Below are 18,613 nucleotides of genomic sequence, written 5' to 3' on the forward strand. Positions count from 1 at the left end.
CAACTGCCTAGGGTGCTGTCAGGACCGGGGAAACCTGAGTCCAGGGAAGGCAGTGTGGGGAGGGAGACGGGCAGGAGTACCATGCTGCTCTTCAAGATACAGAAAGCATAATCCTGCTAATTACCTGTCTACCAGGCCAGGCACCTGTCCTCATTCTGAGATCTACTCTTGGGATTCAAAGAAAATCTATGGCTCTCTTAAAAACAACAAAACTGTGAGCAGAAAGTTGCCTTGGGCCTTTTTATAAAGAAATCTGATTAGGTCGACATTGCATCCCAACCCTCCTTCAAGATGAGTGGTTGAAGAAACACAGGCCAGGTGTGGATTTGAGAACAGCATCACAGGGAGGTTCTCCAAGTCTGGGTATCAGAATCACCCGGAGGCTCGTAAACCCGACAGCCAGGCTCCACCTCCCTCCGGAGTTTCTGATCCAGTAGGTCTGGCCTAGAATTTGCATTTCTAGGCAGTTTCCAGGGGATGCTGACGTTGTTAGTTTGGGAACCCTACTTCAAGAACCACAGATCTAGAGAAATCTAGTAAATGAGTTTACTTTGGTTCCTATCAAATCCTTCTGTCCTGAAAGGTTGCACGATCCTACATATATAAGAGAATAAAACAGTCATGTGTCCAGATGTAAAGAGGCACTCTGTCAGGAGTTAAGGCATTCCTACGAGGGCTCCTGGGAACAAATGTCATTATTCATAGCTAGGAAGGGGACTTAGCAATCCCCGCCTGAAACTTGGTGGAGGATCGCCAGTGGGGAGGTGCCACCAGGAAGTCTGGAGAAGGGCTGTCACCACACTGGAAATTGACTAAAATGAACAAATTGGGCCCTGGCTACCCAAAGTGCCTCCTGGATTTGCAGGATGAATCTGTCTGCTTCCTTCACCTCACCCCCCGGCCCCTCCTCAGCAGGATTTCTGAGTGTACGACGTGGGGTTACCACCTGGAGACTGTTTTAGGGAAACCCGTGGGGGGTCCCTCCAGGAAGGGGTCCCTGTGGAACTCCGTGCCTGGTGGGCCTGGAGGATGAAGGAGGGTTAGGAATCTGAGAAAGGGAGAGGCAGCGAGGGAAGTCCAGGCTGCCATGGGGGAAATGGACCTGCGGAAAGGCAGCAGCGGAAGAGCGAGGGAGATAATAAGATTAGAGCTCAAAACCGAGGAGTGTGATCAAGGCTGGGGCCGGGGAGCCTGGCGAGTGGAGGGGTCACCCAGGCAAGGGCAGAGAGGGTGGTGCTACGCATGGAGACAGAGGAGGCACATGGCAACAGTGGGCCAGAACCACGCTCCGGGAGAAACGACAGCGCCCGGCCCTCCCGACAAAGGCCACACTCCTGGCTGCCCAAGGACGGGTCCCCACGAGAAGCCTGGAGCACAGTGTCATCAACTAGGGCCAAAAGGTTAACTGAGGCCTCTCTCTGGAGTAGCCAGGGCGGAACACAGCCGACTTTGCTGACAGTGGCCTGAAGGCTTTGGGTGCCTTTGAAACGGAGCAGCTCAGGTCTCCCTGTCCCTCCCCTTTCTCAGGCCAGAGTCTGCAGGGATAAAGAGCCGTAGCTGGACGCTGTCAGGAGGACACATGAATGCCACTGGTGCTCGGGGCCTTCTCCTCCGCCCCCACTGGCCAGGAGGCTCAGACACAGAGATCACGTGAGGAACTGGGTAACAGATGAATTTTTAAGGAGTCCATGGGCAGCTGATCTAGTGCAGGAAGAGCCCGGTCAGGCCATGTGATGGAGAACCTAATCACATCCCCGCTGTACTGCTCTGCGAAGCCGCATCGTGCCGGGCAGAGAGAGATTTCCAAAGTGTGGTCCCCAACCAGCAGTATCAGCATCACCGGGGACTTGTTAGAAATGCACATTCCCAGGGCCCCCACCTCAGACCTGCTGAGTCGGATGCTCTGGGGTGGGCCCAGCATCCTGTGTTGTATCAAGCCCTCCAGGGAATGCTGACTCAGGCTCGAGCGTAAGAACCACTGGCGTAGTGATAAACAGCCTGTACTCTGGGGCCAGAAGACAGGCTAGACGCTTGGCTCTGGTACTCCCGAACTGGGTGACCCTCCCTGAAAAAGTGACTGAACCTCTCTGGGTCTCAGTCTCTGCATCCTAACCACAGAAGTCATAAGCAGAAGGCTTAAAGAGCAGCTTGGAGGATTAAGATGAATTAATACATTTGCCCAAAACAAGTTCTTGGCACAGAGTAAGTATTCAATGCTTCGCTGGGGTGGCTGAGGTATTGCAGGTGGTAGTAATGATGGGAGCTCACACGCCCAGTGGTCCTTGCTCTGGGCCTGCGCTCTTTAAACGTTTTGCACACGAGCCCAATTAAACACTGCAACCACCCCACCAGCCATGTGCTACCATCATCGTCATCATCATCAAATCATCAGCATCCTTGTCCTGGTCTCCACTTTACAGAGGGGAGATCACGGAACAAGGAGGTTAGATAGCTTGCCCTGGGTTAGCAGCTGCTGCCTGGGGGAACCAGGAATTGAACCCCAGCAGCTTGGCTGCAGAGTCTGTGTTCTTTACCACCTGCCAGGAACAGCAGGAGGAGCTGTGTTACTGGGGTTTCCACCTCCTGTGCTCCCAATGTCTCCCACCTGTCACCACCCCTAGGACAGGATCCTACCGTTCCTAAGCAGAATTTGGAAAACCCTCCCCACCCCATATCTGGGAGGACTTGACATCCTGGTCTCTGAAAAAGGAACTTGAGTCAAATTTCCCATTGTGTCCCCTGAGCTAACTGAGACTCCATAGAGGATGGAGAGCCATGTGCTAGCACCAGGGAAAAGCATGGAGAACCGTCAACCAGAGCTGACCTTTGTATTCCCCCTTCAGGGGCAGCCCAGAGCCCAGGCAGGGAGGGGGCTGGTAGAGTCATACACATGATAACACGCCCAGGCTTGGAGCACCTTGGAGCCCATCTCCAGGAGAGGCGTGGGCAGGAGATCTGAGCTGGAACAAACACGAGCTGCCAATGAGTCTAGCACAGGTCAGCCTTTCAATGTGACTGCGTAGTGCTGGGGGGCTGACAGGGTTCAGGGGCTGGATGCATTCTGACCCACAAGCATTGCTTCCCACTTATGCTCTGCCGTCAAGCTGCTGAGGAATGCCCTCTGCATACATCAGATTTTAGAGACAGCAAGCAAAATGGAAGCTCAATAAAGAACTAACAGGGCTCCCGTCTCATATCAAATGCTTGTACCTGTAATGAACCAGCAGCACCTGCGACTAAGACTCTCCCGCAACAACCCAAGTCTCCTCTCCCAGATGCTCTGAAGCACCAGCATCCTAGCAAACAAGGATAGAAGGCTTCTAGAAGGTTCCATCTTTGCTCAGCCGCTTTCTAGCTCTATAATTCTTGGATGGCTCACTTCACCACGCTGAGCTCTGAAATGGGAGCAAAATCTCTACCACATTAGATGGTGAGAATTAAATTAAATAATACATACAGACACTCCCTGCAGTGCCCAGCGTATGCAGGTCCTCAATAGAAATGGGCTATTACTACTCGCAGAGACTCACAAAGACAAAAGCTGATGACATGACACCTCTGAAGCTACTGTGAGCAAAGTGGGGGTCCATCAGGTGAGGGAGGGATGAAGGGTGCAGCCCACAAATCCTTGGAAGAAAACAGGCACACGGAGGGAACCATCACTGCGGGAGCAGCAAAACAAGAAAACTCGCACCCAGCAACACGCTCGGCAGACGCTGCTAAATGGTTTCCAATTAATTAACTGATTACACGATAGAACAGAAGGGGATTCAAAAGAGCGCTGTTGACCTTTAAGAATAATTAATATCAGGATAGCAAACCCATCCAAGGAAAATAATGAGGAACATTTTAATATTACATTCAAACGCTCTGGATGGAGAGGCAGATGGGCCTTATCTAAGCAACGCCCCAGCTCCCTCCTGCTCTGGCTTCCTGTCTACCCACCACCTCCCCCCCAGCCTCTTCCTCTGGATCCTGAGACTTCCAGGCAGCCCAGGGAGACCTCTGGACCTCCCACCTCTGCACATGGACAGTGGCTGCCCTGGTCCAATCCTGTGGCCACTCTGTTTGCCCAGCAACAATAGCAGAGGAAGGAGGGCCGGGTGAAAGCTACCTCACACCACCATATGGGAGGCAGGATGCTGAAAGGGGCACATCAGTACCCCCTTCACAATCTACTTGAGGATCTGGAAGCCTCTCTCCCTACCTAGTGCACTGCCAGGGTCAGCACCTAGGAAGCCTCCAGCCTCCCATCTCACATCATAATTCCCCTGTCGCAGCCCTGATGGATTAGATGATATTCTATCTGATGACACAACAGTGAGAGGCCCGCGTACCGCAAAAAAAAAAAAAAAAAAAAAAAACACCACAAAACCCTCACTTTCCCTTAAATATCTGCATGGATACAAGACTAATTCATTCAATAAGTACTGATGACAGGCAACCACATGGCCAGGTGTGCCCAAACAGTCCCAGTTCATATCTGTGGTCCCAGACTCCCATCTAGTTAGTTCCTCTTGTGCTCTCAGAGCATTCCAGTCTGGACAATAATTTTAATGAATTCCTACTATGTGCCACGCCCTCTTCTAGGTGTTGGTTTACAGCACAGAACAAAAGAGATGAGCAAATTCTCGAAACAAGATGAGTTTTAGTCTCATCCCAGCTTTTACTCTGTTAAAAGGCAAACGCCACCCCCTCCATCATTCAACACATACTGATTTAGTACCTAGTCTATGCCAGGCAATGCTAGGCACTGGTGCATGGGGTTAACAAGACACGTTCCTCCATGGAAAACTCTTCATGGACCATATTTCTGGAAGAATTTGGGGAAGGGGACCTGTCCGAAAAGGTTTGCTTGTGGCTCAGAATTTGAATTTTTTTCCATTGCCTAAAACTTTTTCTGGTCCCACAGGGTGGTGGGATGCAGTCAGCCTGGCCATGGTCCCCATGTCCATGCACGTCAGCTGGCCCAGGTCGGGTGCCCTTGCATAAAATATCTTGTTTCTTCTAATCTTTAGAAAGGGCAAGTCAGAGGGTATTCTCAAGAAAGTCCAGAGCTGCAGATACATGAGACCCAGAACCATCCCCAGAAGCCCGTGACCCCGAAGCCACCCAGCCTCACTCCCGATCTCCCTCCTCATTCCCCAGGTTCTCATCTGTCTTCACACAGACCTCTCCTATCCCCACTTATTCTAAATCATTGCGAAGTTCAGGAACCTACAGCTCTCTCTATTTCCAAAGCTCATGTGGCTTTCCTTCTACTAAAATTCTCCGGGTCTCCACTCTCCCTCCTACTCAGTTTCAGAAGCACTGGCCTCGCCTCTCACCTTGTGCGATTACCTATGACAGCTGTATCCTCTCTGCTGAGCTACAGCCATAGGAAGAGGCCCACCACCCCCATCCAGCCACCCCACCGCCATCTTGGTCTCATTTCCAGTATCAGCTGAAAACATCTCTTTTCTCCTTTTAATTAGACTTCTCTGCTTGCTCACTCTCTGTTATTGGCCTCCTGACTCAGGGCTTTAATTTATTCACCAAACAATGTCATTACACCACTGTTTTCTGTAATTTATACCATGCACAGTCTTTTGGTCTCTATTGTCCAATTCTGCAAAATGTTTGAGAAAAGCATCGTTCATTCCTATTCCCCATGGCCTCCCTCCTGCAGAGACCTGGCCGAGTCCATGGGGACTTTTATGGAAGGAAGAGATGAGACAAGAACTCTTATCTCATTTGAATTTATGGAACCCAGAACTGCCCCTCACTCCACTTGGTTTCATGTAGAGTGGAACGACCTCCAAGAAGCTGTTTCTTCACCTTCCCCCAGGCTGCGTGAGGATGGAAGCTCAACTGGGAAGGGAGGGCCTTCGCCTGTAGAGACGAGGCACTTTAAATTGAGACTTAGAGAAACGAGAGAGAGAGAGAGAGAGAGAGAGAGAGAGAGAGAGAGAGAGAGAGAGAGAGAGAGGAACAGAGGGAAAGAGCACATGGTGCCTGGGCCTGACAAAGGCTGGCACTCCCAGGGGTGACCACCCACACTAGCATTTGTGAACTGCGTTTCTGCTGATAGCTCTTTTCAAAAAGCGGAAGACGGAAGATGTAGTTCCCACTTTGATCACAATCATTGTCAGTTAAACGAAAGCATGCAGGTACATTTCACCGAAGGGTCTGAATTTCACAAATCTTGCACTGATCAGGGTGCCAAACTCAACTAATTCTTTCTTATCCCAGCACTACTACGGCTGACCTCAGCTTAATTTAAACCACGAGCTTTAAAGACAAGTGCAAACAATTAATTAACTTGCTAATCATTTTTCCCTGCTATGGGAATTTTTCCAGAATCATTAACAATAATCATGTCAATAAACTAAAGAAAATTGGGATACAGAAATAATTTTCTGAGAAATAGAAATAATAGGTAACATTTATTGAGTGCTTGATAGGAACTAATACTAAAGATATTAGATATTAAAGATGTTAGTCCATTGAATCTTCCCCAAAACCTTTTATGGTCCACATTATTTTTTTATTTTTGCGTACGCGGGCCTCTCAATGTTGTGGCCTCTCCCGTTGTGGAGCACAGGCTCCGGACGCGCAGGCTCAGCGGCCATGGCTCACGGGCCCAGCCGCTCCGCGGCATGTGGAATCCTGCCGGACCGGGGCACGAACCCGTGTCCCCCGCATCGGCAGGCGGACTCTCAACCACCACGCCACCAGGGAAGCCCTGGTCCACATTATTGTTATGATTCGTTCTCATTTTACAGATTAAAAAAATCCATGGCTTAGAAGTTAGGTAGCTAGTTCAAGGTCACAAAGCTGGTAATGTTAAAATAGCACCTGAATCATTGTGTCTGATTCCAGCATCCATGCCTTTAACACACTACCATAGTGTACACCTGTGTGTATTGTATGAGTTGTACATATGCAGACACTCATCAGCCGGAAGTTGTCTTGCTCTCCAGTTGGGACTTTGTTTTGCATATTCAGGTGAAAGCCTTCCAAGAATGAAGAAGGCACATCACCTCGAAGGACAAACCCACCAGCACCATAACTCAGCCTGCTCTGCTGTTTCTCCCACAGTTTGTCCCCTCTGACTATTCCTCTGAGAAAGCACATGACAAATGCACTTGCTCAGGGTCCCCATTCAACAGAAACAGAACAGTCTTGGCTAAAGGGACTGAGCACAGCAATCCTGGACACAGACCCTGGGGGCTTTGCCCCGGAGGAAAGAACCCCACTCCAGCTTCCCATTCCCTTCCCAACTTCATGATGCCCCAGTTGAGGGCAACCCACTCATAAATCACAGTCCCTGTTCCCTCTGTATGGGGCCTGGGAGGAGAAGAGGCTGGAGGAGCAGGCCTTTCTCACATCCCCTCCCGTTTACATCTGGATCCCACTGGGCAGGATGGCTGAGAGCAGGCCACCTGTCCACCACATGTACTAAGCTCTTCCTCAGTGCCACGTGGCTCTTAAGGTCACAGGTCAGCGGCTGTGATGATGCCAGAGAGAAGATAAGGGGGAAGCCAGGGACCGGGAGCCTCTCTCTGGAGAGCTGTTCACAGCCCATGTGCCCAAGAGGGCTCCCTGGGCTCTGGCCATGGTGCTGAATCCCCAGGGAGTGGCACATGGAGGTTGAGAACATGGTAAACAAAAAAAGTGGTAGTGAGATACCAGTTTCTCTGACAAGAAGAAACAATCTTCCTATGTCCTTTTTGGGAAAGTTGGGCTCCTGACCACCCTCAGATAGATGACCTGGCCTTTGCACCATGATACAACAAAAAGAACATGAGTTCAGAAGCAATTTATAGATATGAGTCCATATCTTTAGCTATGTGACCTTGCACGAGATACATAACCTCTCTGAGCCCTAGAGTTCTCATTTGTAAAACAGGAAGAATATTACTTATTTGAGCAGGATTACTGTTGGAAGAGTGCCTAGTAGAGAGTTTAGCACGATAAATATTTCTTCTCTTTTTCTCTTGGCTTTGTTCCCTGTTTGCTTGCAAATGCACACACACACACACACACACACACACACACACAAACACACACACAACCTACGAGTTTTCTCCCTCTTCCTATATAATGTTGTATGTCTTCCTTCAAAGACAAATTTAAGACCCATGTCCTTCTTGAATCCTTCCCCAGCAACCCTGGGATACAAGAATCTCTCTGCCTGGTATGGTCAGCACTAAACAGCAGATGTTAGCATTTTGGCATCTCTGGCCTAAGAAAGCTAATTTTATCTTCCCAACTAGATTGAACATTTCAACTGTACCTGGACCAAGTCCTGTCTTAGTATCTCCATTCCTCCTCCCTCCCCCAAGTCACAGCACTGGCCACAGGGAGACGTTTCCAGAGCACCTGTTACCTGCATTTAACAAGGCCCTTCATAGCATCATCCATACAATCAACTAATATAGATTTTTTTTTTTTTTTTTTTGCGATATGCGGGCCTCTCACTGCTGTGGCCTCTCCCGTTGCGGAGCACAGGCTCCGGATGCGCAGGCTCAGTGGCCATGGCTCACGGGCCCAGCCGCTCCGCGGCATGTGGGATCCTCCCGGACCGGGGCATGAACCCGTGTCCCCTGCATCGGCAGGCGGACTCCCAACCACTGTGCCACCAGGGAAGCCCTAATATAGATTTTTAACCTATATGTTAACCTATATGTTTAACCTATATGTTTTCAAACTACTTTGGAGTTAGTTTCTGGCAATGATCCAACTACTATCACATTGCCAGTAAAACCAGTGTTGGTACGTATTTCCCATGTCACAGGAAAGGAAACTAAAAGAAAGAGCAGGTGGTGATGAATCTATGGTAAGTCTCAGAGCAGCATCAAGACCCCGAGGTCCAGAAACCAGGTGAGTCCCCACCCGGGGGTCAGCGTCGACTTAGGAAACAGCCCAGTGTAGCAGAAAAGACAGAGAGCTTGGAGTCAGACCCAGGTCCTGATACACACTTCACTGCTTCTAGCTATGTGGCCTTGGGTAATCCACTCTCTGTTTCCTCAGCAATAAAATGAGGATGCCAGTAATTGCTATTTCACCTTAACACTGCATGTTAAATGAGATGGTATTTTTGAGAAGTGGTTTATAAAGCACTGTAGCCATGTTGGTTATGAGAGCATATTATTCAAGGAATTGGGCAGTAGTCATAAGAGGAAACATGTCGTTGGGCCTCTCATAACAGTAAACCGTGCACAACAGTGACAGCCCTTCTCTATGTCCACCTTCAGGGTCCCACAAAGACATATCCAACGCATTTCACAGATACTTGGGGAGACCTATTAGGTGCCTAGCATGTTCTAGGTACATCAATGAAAGTGTGGGTCCAGGACAACAGACATAAACTCCATAAAATTCTGGTATGATCTAGAGCTATAGCAAAGAAAAGACCTAATATCTGGAAAGAACTTGCTACATGTCAGGACTTCAAATGCATTACCTCATCCAAGTCCCAAGACCAGCCTATGATGGAGATGATTTTACCACCAGAGAAAGAATCAGCTCAAAGAGATTAATGAACTTGACCAAAGTCTTGCAGCTGGTCAGCAGTCAAGCTGGAAATGGAGCCCAGCTATGAATGACCCCAATCCTCGTGTCCTCAACACAACATTACCCTCTTCTCAAGGCTTAACAGAAATGGGGATGGGGGGGTGGTCAAGAAAATCTTAGCACAGCCCCATGCCTTTGAAATCACTTAAGAAATGCTGCTGGGCTTCCCTGGTGGCACAGTGGTTAAGAATCCGCCTGCCAATGCAGGGACACAGGTTTTAGCCCTGGTCCGAGAAGATTCCACATGCCACGGAAAAACTAAGCCCGTGCACCACAACTACTGAGCCTGCACTATAGAGCCCGCGAGCCACAACTACTGAGCCTGCATGCCACAACTACTGAAGCCCGTGCGCCTAGAGCCCGAGCTCTGCAACAAGAGAAGCCACTTCAATGAGAAGCCCGTGCACCACAGTGAAGAGTAGCCCCTGCTCGCCACAACTAGAAAAAAGCCCACGCACAGCAGTGAAGACCCAACGCAGAAAGAAAGAAAGAAAGGAAGGAAGTGGGGGGAGAGAGAGAGAGAGAGAGAGAGAGAGAGAGAGAGAGAGAGAGAGAGAGAGAGAGAGGGAAAGAAAGAAAAGAAAAGAAAGAAAGAAAGAAAAGAAATGCTGTTGATGATCTTTAAAAAGATCAGTGTTGATGATCTTTAAAAAGACTGGGCTCGCAAGTATGCCCAGTCATAGCCGGGGAGAGAGGCTTTCCAGAGATTGCTGAGGTCCCAGCAGAGACCTGCACCAATGAGAGAGACAGAGGGGAAAAGGAGTAAGGAAGGATGGGAGGAGAGGGAAGGAGTAGAAAGAGAGAAGGCTGCTGGGGAATGCAATTATTAATATTCTAATTGGAGTTCTGAATGCTTAAGCTTTATTTAAGAACATGTCTGGCTGTGTAATTACAAGGTCTTAAGTTGTTTTCTTTTCCTCACAATAAATAAGGAGCATACAGCTGCTCTTTGCAAACGCTGCCCTTGCTGGCATCGGCAGAGGCTCCTGATCGCAGACGGACAGCTGGCACTCAGAAGGGCAGCCCCACTGCCACCTGGAAGGGATGAGCTGCCTGCCCCCTGGGCCACAGCCGGGCTCTCCAGGTATGGAAAAGGACGAGGAACTAAGGTGCCCTTTCATTCTTGGAGGAAAACACTGAGGTGCCTGGGTGGATGAGTGAGGTCAGCCCCTTATTCCCCCTGTGGAGCAGGCATTTCCGGGGGCAACGGGCTCTGAGCAGCACGGACACGGTATGGAACCAAACTCAACCAGCATTGGGGAGGTTGTCCAGCCTCTCAAAGGCAGAAGCCTACTTTCTATTGCCCTGAAGGCCTTTGGGCTTCGGATCTACCCAATGAGAAAAAGGAAACAAATGACCATGCAGCGCTTCCATCGAGTCACCCGTTCATTCATCCACTGATGTGTCTGCCACATGCCAGTGCTTGCCAAGTTCTGGGTACTGGGTGGCAGAGGAGAGAGGCAGGATGCCTATCTTCAGGGAGCTTTCAGCCCAGCAGGGACAACAAACATCACATAATTGAAAGATAATTATTAAATTCAAACGTATATTTTATGAGACAGGTGCCATGGAAGAAAAAGAACAGGGACCTAAGAAGAGTGATGGGAACAGCATCTATGGCGGCGGTTGGTGGTGGGGGGCGGGTCACGGAAAGCTTTCGACCAATCCTTGGGCTGAAACTGGAAGAAGCGGTAGGCAGTAACTAAAGAGCCTGGGGATGGGATGAAAGCCTTCCACCCTGAGGGATCAGCACAGGCAAAGGCCGTGAAGGGTGGCAGCATGGCACGATGGAGGCTTGGAGGGAAGCACAGTGCAGCGGGGGCCGGGAGCAGAAGAGGTAGCGTGGGAGATGTTGGTGGAGAGCACTTGGGACAGGTCCCGAGGCTGGTCCCAGGCCTGTACTGCGCTGTCCCACCCCGGTCTCTGTCCAGGCTGCATGCTCACCTGGTAGACTGAGGGAATCTGGCTCTTAGCCCAGGAGCATCAGAGGCACATTCATGAGGATCAGATTGAAATATTTAAACCAATCTGGGATGGGGTTAAGCATGACAGCTCTGGGGAGACCTCTTAGGACACTGGCGTATAAAAGAGACTGGGGCCCTGGGCAGGGAAGCCCGAAGCCCTCCCTCTGGAAGAAGGTGAGGAGGCATCAGACACCTACTGCCTGGCAGCAAATGGGGCACACGGGGCGGGGCAGGGGGGGTCTGTCCTGCAGCCCTGGCTTCCCATCCTCTTCTGGCTCTCCCTGACGTGAACCACTCCCCAGAGCTCTGCTGCCCTAGCGACAGAGGTCCTAGATCAGAGGACCACTCTGGGAGACAGGAGAGCTGGAAGCAAGATTCTAACCTTTTAGTACCGCCTACTTAAGGCCCAGAAGGCAAGATGATGGCGGGAGTCATGCTTTGAGCCTGATTTCAGGTTCAGTGGGGCCCTGTGGTCCCTCAAGCACATCATACTTCCTCTTTCACTGCCAAGCCTCTGAACGTACAGAACGAAGCTCCCTCTACCTGCAATAGTCCTCGTCCAATACCCCACCACCCAGCCCCCCACCAAGCTCTTTCAGCTGCTGACTCCCACCCACCCTCAGGTTTCAGGTTGTCTGTCATCACCCCAGGGGGCCTTCCCTGCTACAATTGCCCCCCACAAAGATGCAACACCTGCCTTTGCCAAATGCTCCTCAGGAGCCCTCAGTCCCCATCACACTGAAGAGTAACTGCCTCTACCCTTTGCCTCTCTCTCTCGCCCCCGGAAGCCAAAGACCTAAGTGTAATTTACCTTGGCAGCTTTGCCTGGGACACAGTAGGACCTCAACAGACGTATCTGCTGGGAATTAATGAATGCATATCTTGGGAAAATGCTACATAACCCTGTGGGAGTGGACTTCACAGGACTCTAAGACACAAAACATCAGTGGTTAAATGCCAGGCTCAGGGTTGCTTGTTTTGGGATGAGGCTGACGTCATCTGCATCAGCGACACTCTTTACAAAATCCTTATAACGTGATCACCAAACCGAGTCAGAGTTCCTTTTTTGCCTCCATTTTTAGCTAAACCCAAGAGGATAAAGTGTTTTGGTCATGTTTTCCCAGATTTTGGTATTTGGGTGAGGTCCCCTCACCACATCCCACGGCAGCATCCGCTTGTGGTTCCAAGCTCCCAGGAGGTTGGCAAGGATACGACAACCCAGTATTGTCTGTCCAAACCCAGGAAATCAATTACAGACACAACGTCCCCTTGAACATGATGCTCAGGTTCCACTCTCGTCAAAGTCCTTTCCCAACACTATGCACTCAACCCTCACCATAACCCTCTGGGGGGACATGCAGACAGCAGGATTAGACCCATTTTATAGACGAAGACACAGGTGTAGAAGAGGAGGTCTCCTGTTTGCTATCTAAAGAGAACAGCTCTGCGCTAGCTCTGCTTCCTTGTAGCAATATGTTGACCATGACCAGGGCATGAGAAGCAGCGGAAGGGCCAGACCACCACACCCTCGAAGCCTTGGGCTCTGGGTTCAGATTCCCATCAGGCCCATCGGAGGGTCCCTGAGGACTCCTGGGGCCTCATCACTCTGTAAAGTCAGATGAACTGAAAGGACCTCCCTAAAGCCCAACCCTGGGTAACTCCAGCTGTTAGCAAAAGCCCCAGCTTAGGCAAGACAGATGCAGCCACATCCAACCAGTCCACCATCTTGCAGAGAGAAGCAGGTGGCCCTAAAGGGTGCCTTCCACCACAGGCATGGGCAGAGCTCGAGAGAATTCCGCTCCTCTGGCTGAAAAAACTAGCCCTGGCTAAATGCAAATAGGATAGGAGTTACTCTGGGCAGAGGCTTCAAAATCACAGATCATGCCAGAGTCTTAACCACATTAAAGAGATGCAGGTGTAAACTCTGCAGTGGAGACATGAACAGACCCATGGAAACATCTATCAGGGAAAAGGATGGGACACAGGGCTGAAGAAGCAGCAATGGAGACTTTAGGATCCCGAGAGTTACATGCTCTAAATCCGGCCCTTACATCGCCCCACGTGCCTGACCCCACGTCACTACCACCCCTTTTTCTGTTTCAATTCCTTTGTTGAGAACGGCAATGTAACACTAATAAAGCCCCCTCCCTGGCAATGACATTATTCTAATACATCCTATGAGCTGGCAAGGGTGCATGGCCTTGACACTGCCCCAGAGGACAGGGGCTGGGGTGGTATCCACTGGCTCCAACCAGCATATCAACACAACTTTATAACTCCCTTAACCTTGAGTTTCTGGTCTCCCCACATACTGGGTTAGAATTCCAGAGGAGCCTCAGATCCACCTGTTTAGAGCTTGGGCTTCCAAATGCCTTAAACAAGGACTGAACTTCTGAGCTTCTGTAATAGCTTCCAGGATAAGGATGGACTGTTTACTGAGCACCTACCATGGGCAGCCACTAGGGGAGGTGCTGTATGTTCGTTCACTCTTTCAATCCTCACAGAAAGGCCCGTAGGGTTAGGGTAGGAATTCGTTCCCAATGTCCTGGGAAGGATACTGAGACGTAATTCCTTGGCCGAGAACACAAAGTAAAAGAGTTGGCAAAGCTGGAGATTCAATGTCCCCTCCAAAGTACATGCTGTTTTCACTCATTCATTTACTCCCTCATTCATTCATTCGTTCATTCATTCTTCAAACCTGCAATTAATATGAAAGAAGCATGATGTCATAAGACCTAGAGTTTGCACAGCATGGGGGAGAGACATACCTCTCCAAAGTGTATTTCAGGTCTAACCTGGACTCCTCAGGTGGGTTTCAAGGTCAATGTGGGGAGCAGCCCCTATTGGGAGCCAGGGGACTGCCATAGCTTAGGTCAGGGGTAGCACATGGCTTACCCCTGCTCTGGAAGACCCAATGCCATTCCAACCCAGAATAGTCATGATGGTTGCATCGCCTAGACGGCCACCCAGAAAAGGCAGGGGCTCCTCAAAACCAAGGCAAGTCCCGAGAGACGAAAGGGTTAACCCAGGAATAAAAGAGACTTTCGCAAAGCCATCGAGAAGAAACCAGGAAGAAATACGAGACTGCCAGCCTGCTAAAGCATGAAGAGGGACAAAAATTAATGATGACTCCAAAATAGCCACGAGACTAATCTCATTTTCTAAATCTGTCCTTAACAAGAAAAACGGAGAAGAGATGTGGACAAATGGGAAGTAATGAAGCCTTAGGGGAGGGGGGAGGAAAAGAAAAGAAAATCTAGGATTATCAAGGCTGGAAAATACGGGCACATGGTCTAATCCCCAAGGCTAGGAGACACGCAGCCCAGAGGCCAGAGTGTTTACTCAGCATGAGACTGAGTCTTGAAGGCAAAGCTGATGAAGTTACAGAAAACTCTTAAAATTCAGTCTGGAGGCTCCTAGAGAATGGAAATACCTGAAATCAGAAAGAACACAACCTTTACATTGAACGTAGGGCTTTGACTACAAAAAAATGCAAAATAAATATCACAGACAATGGCCGGCAAGGGAGGTGTGTGGCCATACAGTCTGGGTCACATTGGGTCTGTCCCGGGTGGATCAGAATGTTGTCCGCAAAACAAAGTGAACAGAAATTATCAAGGAAGACGTGAGTAATCCCAGGACCACGGGGAGTCTGGAGGAGAGACACAAATGGAACAGAAAAAAGAAACTCTATTTAGGAAGCTTGCCACCTGCGTCACGAGGGCCCAAGGAGCAAATCCTTCCCAGAGTCCCAGAGGGGCAATCACCCAGGAGACCCAGGGTGTGAGTGGGCTGGAAATCGACATTTTTTTTGGAGGCAGCAAATAAATGAGTAGAGACTAAGAAATTCCAAGTTGAAAATCTGGAGCTTGGTGAATTCTAGGGTACGAAACACATTTTGGGTTCAATAGGACCAAAAAAGGATCCATTTAAAAGACAGCGAAGGCCCTGTCTGAAGTCATCAGATGTCACAGGAGCTGGGATATGGGAAGAATGCAGGGATCCAGGCAGAAATAACACCACTCGACTGCACTGGGAGGTGTCAGGTGTTGAAGCTGCAAAAGTGGGCGCGAAATCATGAGATGGCCGAGCTCGGGCCTCAGAGTTCACATAATCTGGTCCACATGCCCTCCTTTCCCACTCCCATAGCCAGATCTTGTAATGGGGTCTGCCACCTACAGATATGGTCCTATCTGGGACTGGGGCCAAACACAGCCAGGGCTGGTGACATGGAAAGCAGCCCCATGCTGCCCTGGAAATGGGCAGATTGAATGTCTGGTGTTCCTGCAGGCACATATCATAAGTGTGGATTTATCCCCACCTGCGCTGTTCTCTTTGTTGAGCACTCATACTCTGTGACTACCTGATAATGGCCCTCTTGAGTGCCAGCCAGCAGGCTAAAGGGCATTGCCAGCTCCCCTAGACCTTGCTGGCAACCACGTGTAAAGGACTTGGTTTCAGGGACTTCCTTAGTAGTCTCCCACAGTCCTGCCAAAATATTCCCCCATTCTGAGAAGTGCTGCTCTGAAGCTTATTGCCTGACCTTCCTCTCCAGCTGGGTTCCAGAGAACTGACACCAGCCCTGGTCGGACCTGAGTTGGCCACGGTGAACAGATGGTAGAGTGGAGTTATGAAGACAACAGGTTCTGGAGCTCTAGAGGCAGCCCACCTAGGGCTGGCTTCTGTCTCTGCCAGAAGCTGTGTAAATGTAGGCAAGTCACTTAACCTCTCTGTGCCTTTAATTCCCCATCTGTAAAATGGAGACAATGATGGTGGCCACTTGCTGCTATGAACATAAAATGACATATAATGTGCATATAGGCTAATGCCTGATATATAATCAGTGTTTTCTAGATGTCCTTGGAACTCACTGCATTGGAATGCCTACCAGAGAAGTAGTGCGGAGGCGAGGGCCAGAATAAGCTGAAAATAGCTTTCCTCTGGCCTCGTCTTTGATGGCCCCAGATGCCACTTTTCTTCCAGGAAGAGCTTCCCAAAATTCGATGAGGCCAAGTCTGGGCCATTTGGTAACACTACCTCATTTTACAGATGTGGAAACAGATTAAATGGGCTACACAGCTTATCCAGGGTCACAGATAACCCAGAGAAAGAGCAAAGCCATGTGTAAGGTGTGATCATCCAGCACTGTCATAGCCAAATAGTACCTCTCACAACTGACAGGCAATCAGGGCCCAAGCCCCTCCCCACACGCGTGTGGACCCAAAGTTCAGCATCTTCTCCCTTCCTGACTCAAGCTTCCCACATCATTAGATTGCAAAAATCCCACCGCCTTGACACATGGCTCAATTTCCAAGTCCTGTTCCCTTGGAATTCTTTCAGCATTTACCTGCTGGCCAGACTAGATGGCCTGGAACCATGAACATGTGTCTACACAGCTCTGGGAGAAATTCCAAAACAGGAAAAGGGCTGTACTCATCCCACGGTGAGCAGCAGCCCCTGTGCCATAAGCAGGCCATCCACCCATCCAAACCCACACCTCCTACAATGCCAACCCCACGGCCACCTCCTCCATGAAGCCTTCTAAGCTGCTCCACCGCTGATCCACTGTCACACTTACAGGTTAAACCAGTGGCCCCTCCACTGCCTTGTATTGGAAGACTGGAGAAGGTACAGTGCTTCAAAGTTGTGAGCGATCACAGCTTTGTCACAAACAACCCACAAGCTCTAATAAAGAACTGCCACTTGCTCACGATTTTCCTTTCTATACATGTAAATTAGAGGACGTTCAAAGCCATCCTGCAGTAGCATCCCTCTCACTTGTGTTCTGAGACCCTCTCGAGTAGGACTGAAAGAAATAGGATGGCAGCAAAGGCGCCAAGAGTGAGTACAGTATGCACTCCTTGGTAGCCTACCCACCCCATGCACTGATCACAGCCACCATCGTTCCTGGTTTATCCTTTTCTCCTTTTTTTACCACAGCAAAAGTTTCTTTCTTTCTCATACTCCGTGTCCGCAGAAGGTCAGCTGTGGCTTTGCTCCCATAATCTCCCCAGCAAGGCTCAGGCTAATAGAACAGCCTCTGTCTGGAACATTAACATCCTCTGTCCCATGGCAGAGGGCAAAAAGACACGATGGACCAGGGGCCCTGGTCCACACACAGGCCCTGAAAGGTTCTGCTAAGGAAGGATGTGAGATACACACACACATACACACATGTACACACTCATCAGTTTTACTGATACATAATTCACATATGATACAAGTCACCTGATTAAATGTGCGATTCACTGGTTTTTAGTATATTCACAGAGTTGTGCAACCCTCACTATAATCCATTTTAGAATGTTTTCTCATTGTCCCCCAAAGAAACCCCACACCAGTATATTCCTGACTTATCTTTACCATACTGGAGATTATAAACTATGAAGGCATTCTTTTATGCCCATGAGAATATGGCATAATATAAATCTCATTTGTCACATCTGGTATAATAACTTTTAAATGGCTAAGACCGGCTAGGTATAATACCTCACATCCCAGAAACCATACACCTCTCTCTAGGACGTCCTTGGAAAGGGTTCTTAACCCAGGGTCCAAGGGGAGTCTGTGAATCCCTGAAAATGCGTGAGAAGTGATGTATGCATGTGTGTATGAGGATTCTTATGGGAAGAAACTCCATAGAATGATCATGGCAGAGCAGAGTCACTCACACACTCAACAAATAGCCGAGGGCCACTGACCATGTGACAGGCGTTATTCTAGGTGCTGGAGCCACAGCAGTGGCCCCAAGTCCCTGCTCCAAGGAAGTTCATTCTAGTGGGGGAGACAGAGTATAGACAAGTAACTGAATGATGACATACCTTCAGATCATCAAAAGTAATAAGGGCCAAGGAGTTTCCCTTCTAACATCCTTTATAATAAACTGATAATGATTAAAAAAAAAAAGTAATAAGGGCCAAGGAAATGATGTAGCAAAGAGTGAAGTGAAGAAAGGCCACTCAGATTGGGAGGCCAGAGAGGCCTTGCTGAGAGAGACATTGGAGGGAATGATGAGAAGGACCCAGCCCTGCAGAGATCTGGGGCAGGATATTCATCTGGGTTGGATGGGTCAGCGAGCACCAAACCTCCAA

At 49.5% G+C, this 18,613-nt stretch overlaps 1 protein-coding gene across 5 annotated transcripts in view; it reads right to left on the bottom strand.

Annotated features, from left to right (window-relative positions):
• Positions 1 to 18,613, bottom strand: part of NTRK3 (neurotrophic receptor tyrosine kinase 3) — a 372,854-nt gene that overhangs the window by 271,551 nt on the left and 82,690 nt on the right. The window lies entirely within an intron of this gene.

The sequence above is a fragment of the Lagenorhynchus albirostris genome, chromosome 1, assembly GCF_949774975.1.
Source record: "Lagenorhynchus albirostris chromosome 1, mLagAlb1.1, whole genome shotgun sequence".
NCBI classification, from domain to species: domain Eukaryota; kingdom Metazoa; phylum Chordata; class Mammalia; order Artiodactyla; family Delphinidae; genus Lagenorhynchus; species Lagenorhynchus albirostris.